The 13,935-nt window shown below is 39.8% G+C and overlaps 1 protein-coding gene across 1 annotated transcript in view; it reads left to right on the forward strand.

The window, feature by feature from the left end:
• Window positions 1-13,935, forward strand: part of nrxn2b (neurexin 2b) — a 488,648-nt gene that overhangs the window by 77,830 nt on the left and 396,883 nt on the right. The window lies entirely within an intron of this gene.

Raw genomic sequence — 13,935 nt, forward strand, 5'->3', positions numbered from 1 at the left:
AAACAGAAAGTTAAACAAACTGCTGATTCTATGGGAAATGTGTTTGTTGGTCAACATTTGAAAATGTGTTCACACTCCCATTCACTAACACTTCAAGGTGAAAGTGTTTTCGAATGTGCAGAGTTTCTCTTCACCACTCTGCTGACATTCTCATTGTTTGGCATTCTGATTTCAAAGGCTAGAGGTCAAGTTGTGATACAACATTATTATATATTTTTAATGTTTTATGAGACAATGTGTGCAATTGTTCTGATTTTGCTATGTACTCTGGATGTTATTTGTGATGCAATGTTGTGCACATCTTACACCACCCTCCTCTCTATCCCTAACACTTTATTTTTATGTTCTGGCCTTGAGGGTATTTAAAATATTTTTTTCAAAGGAGGTATTTTAAAATGACACATCATTTTATGTCATTTTGTGTCTTCTTGGAGCTAAAATGCCATTTTAAACTACACAGCAAGCCGTAGTGTCTTTACCATGCCTCAGAGTTATGTTCTCTTCGTTCTCTAACCTTTCTCTTCCTCTGGCCTTCCTGTAAGCACGGCCTTGGATGGGAAAAAAGTGATAAAGCAAAGTTCACGAGAGGGAAAGGAAATGAACATGTGCAGTGGACAATGCATGTTCTGACCTTTACTGGTGTGTGGAGGGAGCTTTCTCTCCTTAATCCTCATATTCTCGGATTCATGTTGACATGAGCAACAACCTTGGCCCTTAACTGCTTTTCACTGATTACTCTGAAGTTATTTTCCCACTCTCTGATGATAGTGAACAATTCAAGAAACAATCTCATGTTTCAGTGGCAAGTTTAGACGGCTACTCAAGTTAGGTGTAAAAATAACCTTCCAACTCGTACTGATCCTTAAAGCATACACACCTACCAAATAATTGCCTCCTGAGTGGCCTCAGTTTTTAATACTTTGTTGACATAAAGTGAGGATGGAGGGAAACATTAGATTACTATATCTGCACCAGGGTTTCCTCCAGAAAATTAGCTAGTTAAGGTGGTGGGCTGTCCGGGGGGTGGGGCGTCGCCGCCTGACCAGGGGGGGAGAAGGCGCGCAGGGTGAGGTAGGCCTGCTTCGTCGCATGAAAAAGCCCACAATTTTAGTTTTTTCCAATTCATGACATGCTTTTTTTATTATTCTTTTTTTAAATGCGTTCTGCAGAGAAAGAAGGCTGGCGTTGGTCACGGTTTGGAATGAGAGAAAACAGGAAAGAGTAACACGGCGAATATCGCTCATATTTTTTGGAAGACCTTAGTTAAGGCGGCAGGCGTGCGTTGCTTAGGCGGCCGCCTAAGCTGTAAAGTGCTGCGGGAAACCCTGGGCACTCTTTGAAATTAACCTCTCATTGCAGATTACGCAGAAAACTGAGATTAGACCTTAATATCTGCTGTGGGGAAATGAAATGACTGCAGAAGCAATATCAAAGTCAGCTCAATCATTACCCTATAAACCTTTATGTGAAATGATTTGCAGTTTGAATATACATTTGCTTTTTCACAACACAAATCAAATATAAAGCTTATCGTTAGTACTACCAAGCAAATTAGGACAATTTATATTAAATATCTGAAAGGATACAGTGATGTCATTTTTTACACACATGAATGTAAACTGCAGTTCCACTGGTTGGTGGAGGCATACAAAGGCAATGCTGTAATTCTAGTATATATATATATATTATCAATTATCTGTCCATTCAGACCTATTTTACCTTACCGGTTCATTGCTCTTACATGCCCGGCACATGACTTTTTCCATAGCATACATTCACTGCCACCAGCAGACGAATCATGACCATAATCCCTTCATCTTTATGCAGCCTCTTCTCTTCCATCGTATACGGTCGCCCACAACTTGCTGATCCCAGTCTGTAACCCCCTCCATAAACTAGGCTCACTGTTTACTCTCTCCACTGCCATGTAACAATACAAGCATACACCAGTATAATAGAACATACCAGAAGAATGAGAAATCTGACATTATATCTTCTATACTTCCCCCCTGAGGCACGCCCTGATCTTAACATCACACGTTTTGGCTCCAGTCTAGGGCATTGCTGTGCATTTCCTGGACCCCCACAAGCAGCAGGATCTAAACTTGAAAGGTCATTGAAACTGAAAATTCAATAACTTTTTTTTTTTAAAGACAGATAGAGGATTGGATTGTGGTAGATAAAGTGAGGAAAGAAAGTTTGTAGAGGATAAAAACAATATATAACACACAGCTCAGCTGCTTTAATGTGCATGTCCTTGACTTCACTCCATTTGCATCTCGTCTTAAACATTTCTTTAAAAAATAATCTACAAATAGGCTGCCGGCATTCAGGGGAGGTCCAATCCATAATTATGTGAGGAGATAACAAAAAAACAACGTAACAGATAGTGATGTTGTTGTTTTGTTTTTTTTTGCTATTCTTTCTTCATCAGGGATAACCCATCCCAGTTAAAAAAGATTACAAACAATATCCTTAATATCCTGGGGTAAGGATGCCATGTTCAACGAATTCAAAGTAAAGTATCTGATTATACTGGTCTTATCAAACAGTACCTTGCAAGCCATTCATATTGATCACCCTGTAGCCAGAATTAATACAGTGTTTGTTCCCGAGGGACAGTCTGAAACATCTTAAGAGACAAATCAATAGCCTATTTGGTAGGGGCAAGAACATGTGACATGTTAGCAAATTCAATGATTTTCACTGGAGGATATAGTACCTTCTCAGCTTCCCAGGCATCAACTTCCCCCACCAAAAAGCTGTGCACATGTATGTGTTGGCCATGGTTTTAACACAAAAAGGTGGTTATAGTCAGTGTTAACGATCAGGAGGTGATGCCTCGGCCATCACATAACCAGGCTAAGAAAATCAATGCCAGTGTCTTCTCAAACCCAAGGCTGTCCTTCAGAGCCGTTGGAAGGACAAACCCCGGGCTTCAGTCGCTGCAGATCTCTATCTGCCCGTCTTCGAGACAGCTGCCAACCACACACTCCGGGGCGCATGCTTGGAAAGAAAACGATTACTTTCACAATAAAATAGATTATCATTTAAAGGAGCTTTGACAGACGTGAAACCTCACAATCAATCAATCAATAATGATGACCAACCAAAGCAGTTAATAAACATCACCTTAAATGTCGACGAAAACAAAGTAAACATTTATTTTAACCGACAAATGGAAAAGACATTGTTATTCATTAGCCACTCTCTACAATTAAACTTTACTTAAATTTGAATCTTTAAGTAGCATTCTTCTTCTATAATGGCATTAGAAAAGGAATTACAGCTCCTTCACTGATTATGAATGGTATTTCAATTATTGTACAATTCAGTTGTTATCTAAAACAGAAATGTAGTTACATCACAATTTTAGGGAAAAGTGTTCTTCCCTGAGCAGAAACAAGCTAAAAAAAACGTGAAACTGCTTGCCGTAATTTGGTCCATGTCTTATTGTTTCAAAAGTTATTAGACAGCAGCACTTTCAAAAGCACTTGTCAGAGAACCAACGGGGGCAATCCCAAAGGAATATGGACATGCATTAGGTATATATTTAACTGAAAATGAAAAGCATGGACTCCAAAGCCATCAACAAATATCACATTCTGCATTATTCTCTAAAGTTCACGCCATCTGAAGAGTGATTCCATGAAGTCTATCTTAAGCTTTGGTTAACCACAAAGTGAGACCAGAACAGCAAACAATTTAATATATGAATGATTGACTAAATTAGAACCTGACAATAAAAGTGGAGTATATAATGTTATTATAAACACCATGGGGCCAGTAAAATCATTTATGAAAGGCAAGGTCCACATAGTTAAAAAGCTCTCCAAATGATAGGGTAGTTGTTGTACATAAGAGCGATATACTGTACAGCATACTGTATATTAATTTAAGTGTATTTACCATTGTACTTTCACTACTGTAGGCTCACTCCCTAAAGTTGCAAATATAATATTGCTTTGGTCATTATGGACACCTTGATACTAATTTACAGTACTAGGACACTAAACACTAACGATCCAGTGTATGTGTAGATGCATCTGTCCCATAAAACTCAATTTATTCCTAATATAAACCATCAAATGCATTGTGCATTGTATACTCTACCGTATGCTAATCTAGCCGTTGCCTATTTCCTTGGCACATTAGTCTCCAAGGCGCTCCTGTGCTGCTCTAAACAGCTGCCCTGAAGGTGTTTCAGCTTTAACAAACTAATTAAGGGGCCCTTAAATAATTAAATCTGCCATTTCCAATAATAGAAAAAAATGTGCCAGTTAATGGCTCTAAACTGCCAACATTTCCACCCCTTTGGCTTTGGAACTGCAGATGCCTTTGCACACGGACCATTTGGTTTCTATGTATATTAGGTCTCCCACCAACACAACCACCTTTTTTAGAGAGGCCAGCAAGACACATAGTGCGAATTAAATTAAGCCCTGGGAGATTGTCTTTCTGAGGTTTAATGTAGATCTCCTGGGAGATACTGTGGGGAAAATGAAGGGAATATCCAGCCTGATCTGTATCTAACCTCAAATGTAATAGACTAGGTTCAGGTCAAGATAGCCATCTCTGTCTGAGCTCACTGAGGGCAGTTTATAGAGTCAACATGCCACTGTGTTCGGTGCAAGCTATTTAAACGCCAAGAAGTGCAGTGAAGCTCAGTGCAATGTACAACGTTTCATGTTATTGCTAGATCAGACTAATACTTGCCTTTAATGAAAAAGTTGATGAATGCATTTTAATGTTGTTCTCATATTATATGAGGGATATGAAACAGTCCGAGTGGTTTGGCAAATTATTACTACTCTGATGCTTGGCTTCACAGATTCATATTTTTAATTATATTTAAGGAGCTTTTAGCAATTGTAGGGAATCACCAAATTAGTGTATAATGATACATACAGTGGGGCAAAAAAGTACTTAGTCAGCCACCAATTGTGCAAGTTCTCCCATTTAAAAAGATGAGAGAGGCCTGTAATTTTTATCATAGGTATACCTCAACTATGAGAGACAAAATGAGGAAAGAAAATCCAGAAAATCACATTGTAGGATTTTTAATGAATTTATTTTCAAATTATTGTGGAAAATAAGTATTTGGTCAATAACAAAAGTTCATCTCAATACTTTGTTATATACCCTTTGTTGGCAATGACAGAGGTCAAACGTTTTCTGTAAGTCTTCACAAGGTTTCCACAAACTGTTGCTGGTATTTTGGCCCATTCCTCCATGCAGATCTCCTCTAAAGCAGTGATGTTTTGGGGCTGTCGCTGGGCAACACAGACTTTCAACCCCCTCCAAAGATTTTCTATGGGGTTGAGATCTGGAGACTGGCTAGGCCACTCCAGGACCTTGAAATGCTTCTTACGAAGCCACTCCTTCGTTGCCCTGGCGGTGTGTTTGGGATCACTGTCATGCTGAAAGACCCAGCCACGCTTCATCTTCAGTGCCCTTGCTGATGGAAGGAGGTTTTCACACAAAATCTCGCGATACATGGCCCCATTCATTCTTTCCTTTACACGGATCAGTCGTCCTGGTCCCTTTGCAGAAAAACAGCCCCAAAGCATGATGTTTCCACCCCCATGCTTCACAGTAGGTATGGTGTTCTTTGGATGCAACTCTGCATTCTTTCTCCTCCAAACACGACGAGTTGAGTTTTTACCCAAAAAGTTCTATTTTGGTTTCATCTGACCATATGACATTCTCCCAATCCTCTTCTGGATCATCCAAATGCCCTCTAGCAAACTTCAGATGGGCCTGGACATGTACTGGCTTAAGCAGGGGGACACGTCTGGAACTGCAGGATTTAAGTCCCTGGCGGCGTAGTGTGTTACTGATGGTAGCCTCTGTTACTTTGGTCCCAGCTCTCTGCAGGTCATTCACTAGGTCCCCCCGTGTGGTTCTGGGATTTTTGCTCACCGTTCTTGTGATCATTTTGACCCCACGGGGTGAGATCTTGCGTGGAGCCCCAGATCGAGGGAGATTAGCAGTGGTCTTGTATGTCTTCCATTTTCTAATAATTGCTCCCACAGTTGATTTCTTCACACCAAGCTGCTTACCTATTGCAGATTCAGTTTTCCCAGCCTGGTGCAGGTCTACAATTGTGTCTCTGGTCTCCTTTGACAGCTCTTTGGTCTTGGCCATAGTGGAGTTTGGAGTATGACTGTTTGAGGTTGTGGACATGTGTCTTTTATACTGATAACGGGTTCAAAAAGGTGCCATTAATACAGGTAACGGGTGGAGGACAGAGGAGCCTCTTAAAGAAGAACTTACAGGTCTGTGAGAGCCAGAAATCTTGTTTGTAGGTGACCAAATACTTATTTTACAGAGGAATTTACCAATTAATTCATTAAAAATCCTACAATGTGATTTCCTGGATTTTTTTTCTCATTTTGTCTCTCATAGTTGAGGTATACCTATGATAAAAATTACAGGCATCTCTCATCTTTTTAAATGGGAGAACTTGCACAATTGGTGGCTGACTAAATACTGTTTTGCCCCACTGTATTTCAAACGAGATATTGCACATTTTCAGTTGAAAATAGTAGCTGAATATCCTTTAAAACCCCCAACATGCCTCTATTTGTGATAACGATAAAAATGATGAAGAGTCTCATACCACAATTAATCAACAATAGATTTTCATAGAAACTTAATTTCACTTACTAATGCTACAAGTTAAAAATGTAAAAAAGAAAAAGGTTTAGGACTCACTAAGCAGAGCCGAGGCTAAACAAGGTATGACAAGGTTGCATTTGCATATTGTATCTGAGAACTTCAAACTGTCGGCTTGAACTAAAACCTCTTAATAAAGCCTGAATTAATATTTTGGTGAACTAGGAATATGATTAGTATCAAGGTTAACGATTAATATTAAGGTGCTGCAAAATTCATTCACACCACACGCTTTCGTCCAGTTTAAAATGTCAGCCTCATTGTACATCCCGAGGGATGATCATTTAGAATTTTTCAGTGACCTCTTCCACCCTGTTCAGCAGACAGGGCATGGTGGGTTGTCTGGCTCGAAGCCTGGGAGGCTGCTGCAGAGACATTAGGCCAGGATGACAGAAGTCCTCACACAGGCAGGAATTTCTCCTGACACAGCAGAGGGCTAAAATGGTGGAGCTGTACAGCAGCCTGAATCTGCTGCACACAGTCCCCCCAGCCATAAAGAGCAAAGTAAAGCCTCGGGTTAGTAGAACTCTGACAATTAGGCTACTGTAGCTACAACATATAATTGCTTCAGCACCACAACCATACGTTTCTCATCCTCTAGAAAATAATATAATTCCTAGCCAAAATATATTTATTTCCGAACAGCCCGTTAGCAACGTCCGTGCTGGCTAGTTGCTCTCGTCTCTCGTTCTCCCTCAGGACCCAGTCTACTGCAACAGACCAGAACCAGGTTACGACCATGACTTTAATCAGTGCCTGATTACCTGATCCCGATCAGCTGTCTGGCCTCCGGCTGAGCCACTCCTACCACTCCAGCAGCCGGCGCCCTAACCACACCCCGCTGCCACAATAATGAATTAGAATCAGTCTAAAACCGCCCACTGAATAATATCAGAAATATCAGAATCCATATTTGAGGTCAATGATGTATGACTCAATCCCTGTTAATGGCATAATCACAATCCTGCGTCTAATGCTGATTGACGGGGCCGGACTGAGGCTACTCTGTGCGACCTTCAGTGGGTTCCTCGAGGTGAAGCGAATGACAGAGTTTGAAGTGCGTGACAGTCCCGGTCCCTCTGCCCCCCCTCTCTGAGATTGATCGGAAGCCTGAATTGTGTTTCTTAGGCTAGTCACGCCTCGTTATTGGCAGCCTCACTTAGAGAAACTGACAGGGCACATCATACACACAGCAAACTCCCACTTTACCAGGGGATGGACATGCTCTGCTGTTCACACACACAAACACACACAAAATTCCCTGACTATAGGTGAATTTTTAAAGCCGACTGTGTGATCTAATGTCAAAACTCAATCATGTAATCAAACAGAGGTGGGTTCCTTCATTAATCACTCTATAGACGGGTTATACATTCCAAACACATATACAGCTGGATTATTTTGTCACATAAAGTAATGTTAATGCAGATTACGCTTCACTTAAATTGGTCAAAGGTGTTAATAAAGCCGAGACCCTGCAGTGTGGATTGATGCACCTATCACAATAGAACAGTATCTGTTCTGTTACCCAATAGTTAGGACTTTTTTATAATGTATGATAGGTTAAAACTATAAAGAACAAAGATTTTGCCATACATAAAATGCATTTAAAAATGTCATTTCTGCCAGTATATCTGTAACACAAGACATAGTGTAGCTTTACCCAAGATTGTGCTGCACAATCCTGTATCTAAAGAAGGAAAGAAAAAAAAAAAAGCATGATTATGTCATCTAGCATACAGTAACGCTTTAATAAGGTTGCATACCGTAGTGTCAGTTTCCAGAGTAACTGCCATAATTTCATTGGCAAATATTGACCCATTAATGGAAGGATAGAGGCCATATAGGTCTTTAACACAGCATGGGCACATAGGCTCAGTGCAGTAGAGTTAATTTAGTCATTCTTCATATGTAACTGCTGCCCTCTCTCCTTTTTTCTAATTGCCTGAACCTTTGCCCCCAATGTTTTTTATACCAAGACTCAATAGTGTGACCCTGTTGTTTAATCTCCTTTCCTAACATTTGTAGTCCTTATTCAGAGGGGAGCCTAATTGAATTTGGCCCAGGGGCATTAATCTTAAGGCTGTGTGGTCAGAGGCTGGAAATTGGATCCAGATCAAGTTTTTACATGTTGTAATTAAGGTCACCAGGAGCAATAGGGAAAGTGAGGAAATACGAGGTAGGATGGATGGAGCAGCGCATTAGATAGAGTAAGAGATGTAGGGAGGACTGAGCTGGAAGTGGGTGAGTGAGGCTGTTGAGAGAAGTTTAACACATGGAATAATAGAAAACAATGACAACAAAGAGTAGGAGTCCTGACGGAGACAAAGTGGGAACATAAATGCTTTATTTACAGGCAAGATGAGAAAGTGTGGGCTCCAGGAAGTATTTGAAAGAGGGATGAGGAAGATAAATAGTATGAGCAGCATTTAGACTTCAGACTGTGAAATATGTTTTACTGGATATTGCCTGACCGAAGGCATGTTGCTTGTACAGGCAAAGCCAAAGGACCAGTGATTACAGCACAATCCATCTCATACCTTTCTTTCTCTTAGCCTGGATCCTTCTTTCCATTTATGTCTGTTCCCATTTTATTCTTCTAGTTGTATTCTTTCTCCTCTATCTGTCTTTGTTTGTGGCTCTGTTCATGTCGTCTCTCCAGCGAGACAAATTCAAGTGGTAGGGGGTAACTGATGAAGACAGGGATATGTGGAATAGAGAAGGGGACAAAGAAGGAGGGGGAATGGAGATACAAGGTCTATCAGGAGATGAGTGTAACAGGAGCAGAATGATAATGACCACTGATCCCTTGCTTTCCAGTGCTCCGTCCTGCACAGTAACCGGGATAAACCTGCAGAGCATGCATGCACTGTTATTTTGTCCCTGCCTACACATGGCCTATACACTCCCCGACCTCAGCAACACAGAAGCTGCTATAAACCCTTTGAGGGACCGGGAACGCCCAACAATTACCAACAGGAACATCAAAGGGAACACACTCTCAGAGAAATAATGATCCCAGTCTATGACACACATACTCTCATACTCACTTATTGAGATGAAGCAGTCTTTCTCTAAGTCATATTTCTACAGTCTTAGCATTGTCCGATTGCACAAAGCTCATGAATACTTGCTCAGTGATAAAAGCATTTCACACAACGGGGTTAGATAGCCAAGATTTACAAAAAACACACACTCTAGTACCACACTTCCTCTAATATTCTCAAAGCATTTAAATGTAAACTGCAGCAAAATTGAAAGCTGAATAAGTAAATGTTAGGCAGTATATTTAATAGTCTGTTCAGGAAAGAAAAAATCTCTGGCTGGCCGACTAGCATGAAATGTAATGAACAAAAATAATCACTTTCTCTTTCACAGTTCTCTCCCTCTGTCCTGGGGAAAATGATATTTCTGCTTTTAGTAAATAAAAAGAAAAAAGGGAGGGCTAATCTCTTTGGTGGAAGAGGAGGACAGACTAATGAAACATGTTGACACATGTATTAGAGGCCGCCATAATTGAATAAGGGGATTTGGAAGAGAGAGAGGACATTATTAAGATATGTGGGGATTTAAAACGGTAGAGGACCGACAGAATCAAACCAGCGTGTAGAAATATCTTCTTCAAGTTGTCTTGGGGAAAGAGTCTTGGTGTTTTTCTGTTCTGCATTTAGGTTTAATAGTTTAAGCTCTTTTTACATAAAATATACATATATGTAAGTGATAACTGGCATCTCTAGATAAATTCCATTGCCCCCCCCCCACCCTCCCCCATACATCTCTATATGAGATTAAAAACTACCCCTCCCAAACTATAAAACAAATATGCATGCATGGCTAGCTTTTTTAACACACCTAATGAGTTAGAAAATCAGTCAATGCAAATGGCTGTTTTGGCCTTATGGTGAAGCAAGAGGAACAATCAAATGTTCTCCAGTTAGAATAAGACGCTATCCTAAATGTGCTTTCAGTATTAAAAGTATTGATCACAGAGTACTAAATTGAGTAATGCAGATGCCACTAAACATATTCTAAATAGAGGTTCAGAATGCATACATTTTTAACTAAATCATTATTAACTAGAAATGCAACACATTGAATGACAGTAAGTGATAAGAGTAGGCGTTACTGAAGACTGCATTGTTAATATTATTTCCCAGTGTGTGGAAAATAACAAATTGTAAGAAAACTGTTGACTGAAACACTGGCTTCAATCTCTGCTGTATGAAAGCAGAATGATATCATTGCTCTGGAGCACAGTAGAGAGCGATGCAGTGGTCGAATCCTTGTCCACCGTGTAGGAGGACTAAATGTAATTCCTAGAAGGAAACAAATTTACTTTCAAAAACTAACTGGAAAAGGCTTTTATTACCAAATGAAATGTAGACAGAAAATTATAATTTAAGACCAAATAAAGAAGAAATCGAGACTTAGTGTTAGATATTTACAACTGTTAGGTATGTGTTCACAAATAGTACCAGACTGTCTCATGTGTTTTAATGTGAGGCCATGTTACACACTTTCTGAATTGCATCGTTAAGAAACCATCTGGTGTCACCTTTCTTCAGAGCTTCCCACCAAGTCATTGCTCAATATGTACCATCAAAGTGAATGAAATGACACTTGCATGTAGTGACAAAAGAGCACACTACTACATGCTGACATGTTCCAACTATACATTAAGCGAGATTACAGGATGTGTGACTGCAGTTGTCGACTTGCTGATGAACGCCACCTGGCCTATGATGTTCCGTACTGTGCTACTCTATCCTTCCCCCTAGAGGCCTTCAGTCATATGGCTAATTAGTAGATATTCACACTCGTTCAAACCTTGCCTCCCGCTCACCTCCTGTAATCCCCCACTGCATGTCATTTTAATAATTAGATACACTAAAGGTGGGGAGATCCATTTCCATGAGTTACAGGACAGTTGATGTGTGCTTAATGGCTAATGAATGTCCATAATTGACCCAAGGTTGTGAACTGTGCTGCTGTTTGCCAACGGCACTGTCTATAGCACAAGTTTGAAATCTAAATGATGTTATAATATCACTGTGTAGTTTTCAATTTCAATGTGAAAAGGAGTAGTTAGCAGGTATTGTTTTCACTGATTAAGACTAATTATAAAAAACAAAGGTACACACTATAAAGCTTAGTGTTTTCTGATGAACGAGGATCAAAGAAAAACAAAACAAATATTTAAGTTTATATTATTATTAACCCTAATTAAAAACAAATATACCTAAAATCATATTATTACAAAAATATATAATTATTTAAGGTGTAAACATTTTAAAAATATCTTTAAAAAAAGGGACAATATGGAGTTTAATGATGATATAATCTTATGTGAATGCAGTCTGAAAAAACACAACTTCCCACCTCTGTCAGTAGAAAGAGAGCGCTCTGTATTTTGCAGGTGATAACCTTTTAACCACCAAAGCTGAGCATTGTTTAATTCCTCTCCAACCATTTGAGAAATTGCTCACAATGACTCTGTCCTCCAAATGACTCTTTTCATTGGACTGATCAAAGCTACCTATCTTATATCCAAATGGGCTTTATTGGGCAGATGATCTGTGAAGTGAAAGGTTTTAACATATTATTGAGGCTTGGTGAACCAAAATAATTCCCCCTAGTTAAGAAAGAAAGCCAGTGCTGTCTGTCTGAAGTGCTTTCAGTGAATTTGCGCGCACTCTCCGCATCAAGGTGAACTGTCAAATATGCCAGACAGCAAAGTTCCTTACCAAGGTTACTGTGAATTCACAGGTTTTCATTTTCAAAAAGAACCCTTAACAAGTCAATGACTTGTTTTGCTTCGGTCTTGCATTACACAGCTTGTTAAAGGTACAATTGCCAAGTTCTAACGAGTAGTTGAAAGACTTAAATGACATCTTCTCACTTAAAATAATTATTATTAGTATTATATGGAAATTATATGGAGATAATACACAGCTTTTGTTCTTGCAGATAAAAGAAAAAGCTTGTAAAACGTGCTCACAGCCTCTGAAACATATTTCACCGGGCAAAATACTCTGACACAATTTTTCTCCTTGCTAATTTCGAGAATTCATAGGGCAGTGGGTGGTTTTGTGCTCGCCGGAGCATACAAGCAGAGGCAATGAGGCTAGTGGAATAACATTAGATCCCCTTGTTTGAAATTGCAATCCACGGAGAAGGTAGACATGGTGGGAAGGAGGAGGAAGAGGTGGGGGCAGCATTTTTGTTGGCGGCGGCTCTGAAGTGCATAACTAATGACTGCGGCTTCAAATGTCAGCAGAGATCCTGACGGACGCTTTCTTAGCTGACATTACACAAGAAATATCAAATTACAGGACCAGATCAAAACAAGGGCTAATTTTCTAAGCGAACACCAGGGGACAGGGATATTAAGAGACAGGCGCTGGTGCTGGGGATGGGTTCTGGATGAAAGGAAAAAAGAAACCTGACATCAAATGAAGCCATTAGAGCGAGGAAAGGGCCTTTGAGTTAACAGTGTGCTTTATTGTCAGCAGAGAACTAAAGAGATACTGTGTAAGTTATAGGATTGCTCAAACGTTGTCATGTGGCTGACGACGCCACAATCACAGTCGTGAGTATGCCATTATAGCTTCTCTTTGTCCTTGTGCCTGTTCTGCATTCCCAATTCCCAAGGCCAGTTTGCAAGCATTTTTCATTCAGATGATTAATCAATCAGCTTTACTTTAGAAGAAAAAATAACCACTTTAGAGTAACAGTACATCTTAGTATGCCTGTGATATTTTCTGCAAACAGAATCCAATATGAGCTCTGAGATCTTCTTTCGCAGTTCTGACAGAGCTGTCAAAATGGATGAGCACTATAAACACATCTAATTTTACACTGCAGACATTCCTTTAAAATAAATATGCTTCCATTAGTAGCTCATGCAGACATATGGAACAGGCTCCTACAGGTAGATCTGCATGCTTCACCTTCACCACTCTCAGTGTGAGGTTGTAGATATTTACAACAATGCCCTCCTGAGGAAATTTAGAGTAAAACAGTGAGCAGACATTGCTCATACAAACTCGGTGTGTTTCTACATCAATAAATCTCTCTGAGATTATTCTTCATCTCCATGCCTGCATATTTCTCTATTTTTCTAGCTACCCCTTTAGCCATCCAGTTTGATTCCACATTTCCTAATTATTATTCATACTGGTATATCATAGGTAGTTATGGACATGCACGGTTAGAAATCATAAATTCCCAGTTTCCGTTGAGAGATCATCAATGATA

This window comes from Eleginops maclovinus, chromosome 14 (assembly GCF_036324505.1).
Source record: "Eleginops maclovinus isolate JMC-PN-2008 ecotype Puerto Natales chromosome 14, JC_Emac_rtc_rv5, whole genome shotgun sequence".
Taxonomy (NCBI): domain Eukaryota; kingdom Metazoa; phylum Chordata; class Actinopteri; order Perciformes; family Eleginopidae; genus Eleginops; species Eleginops maclovinus.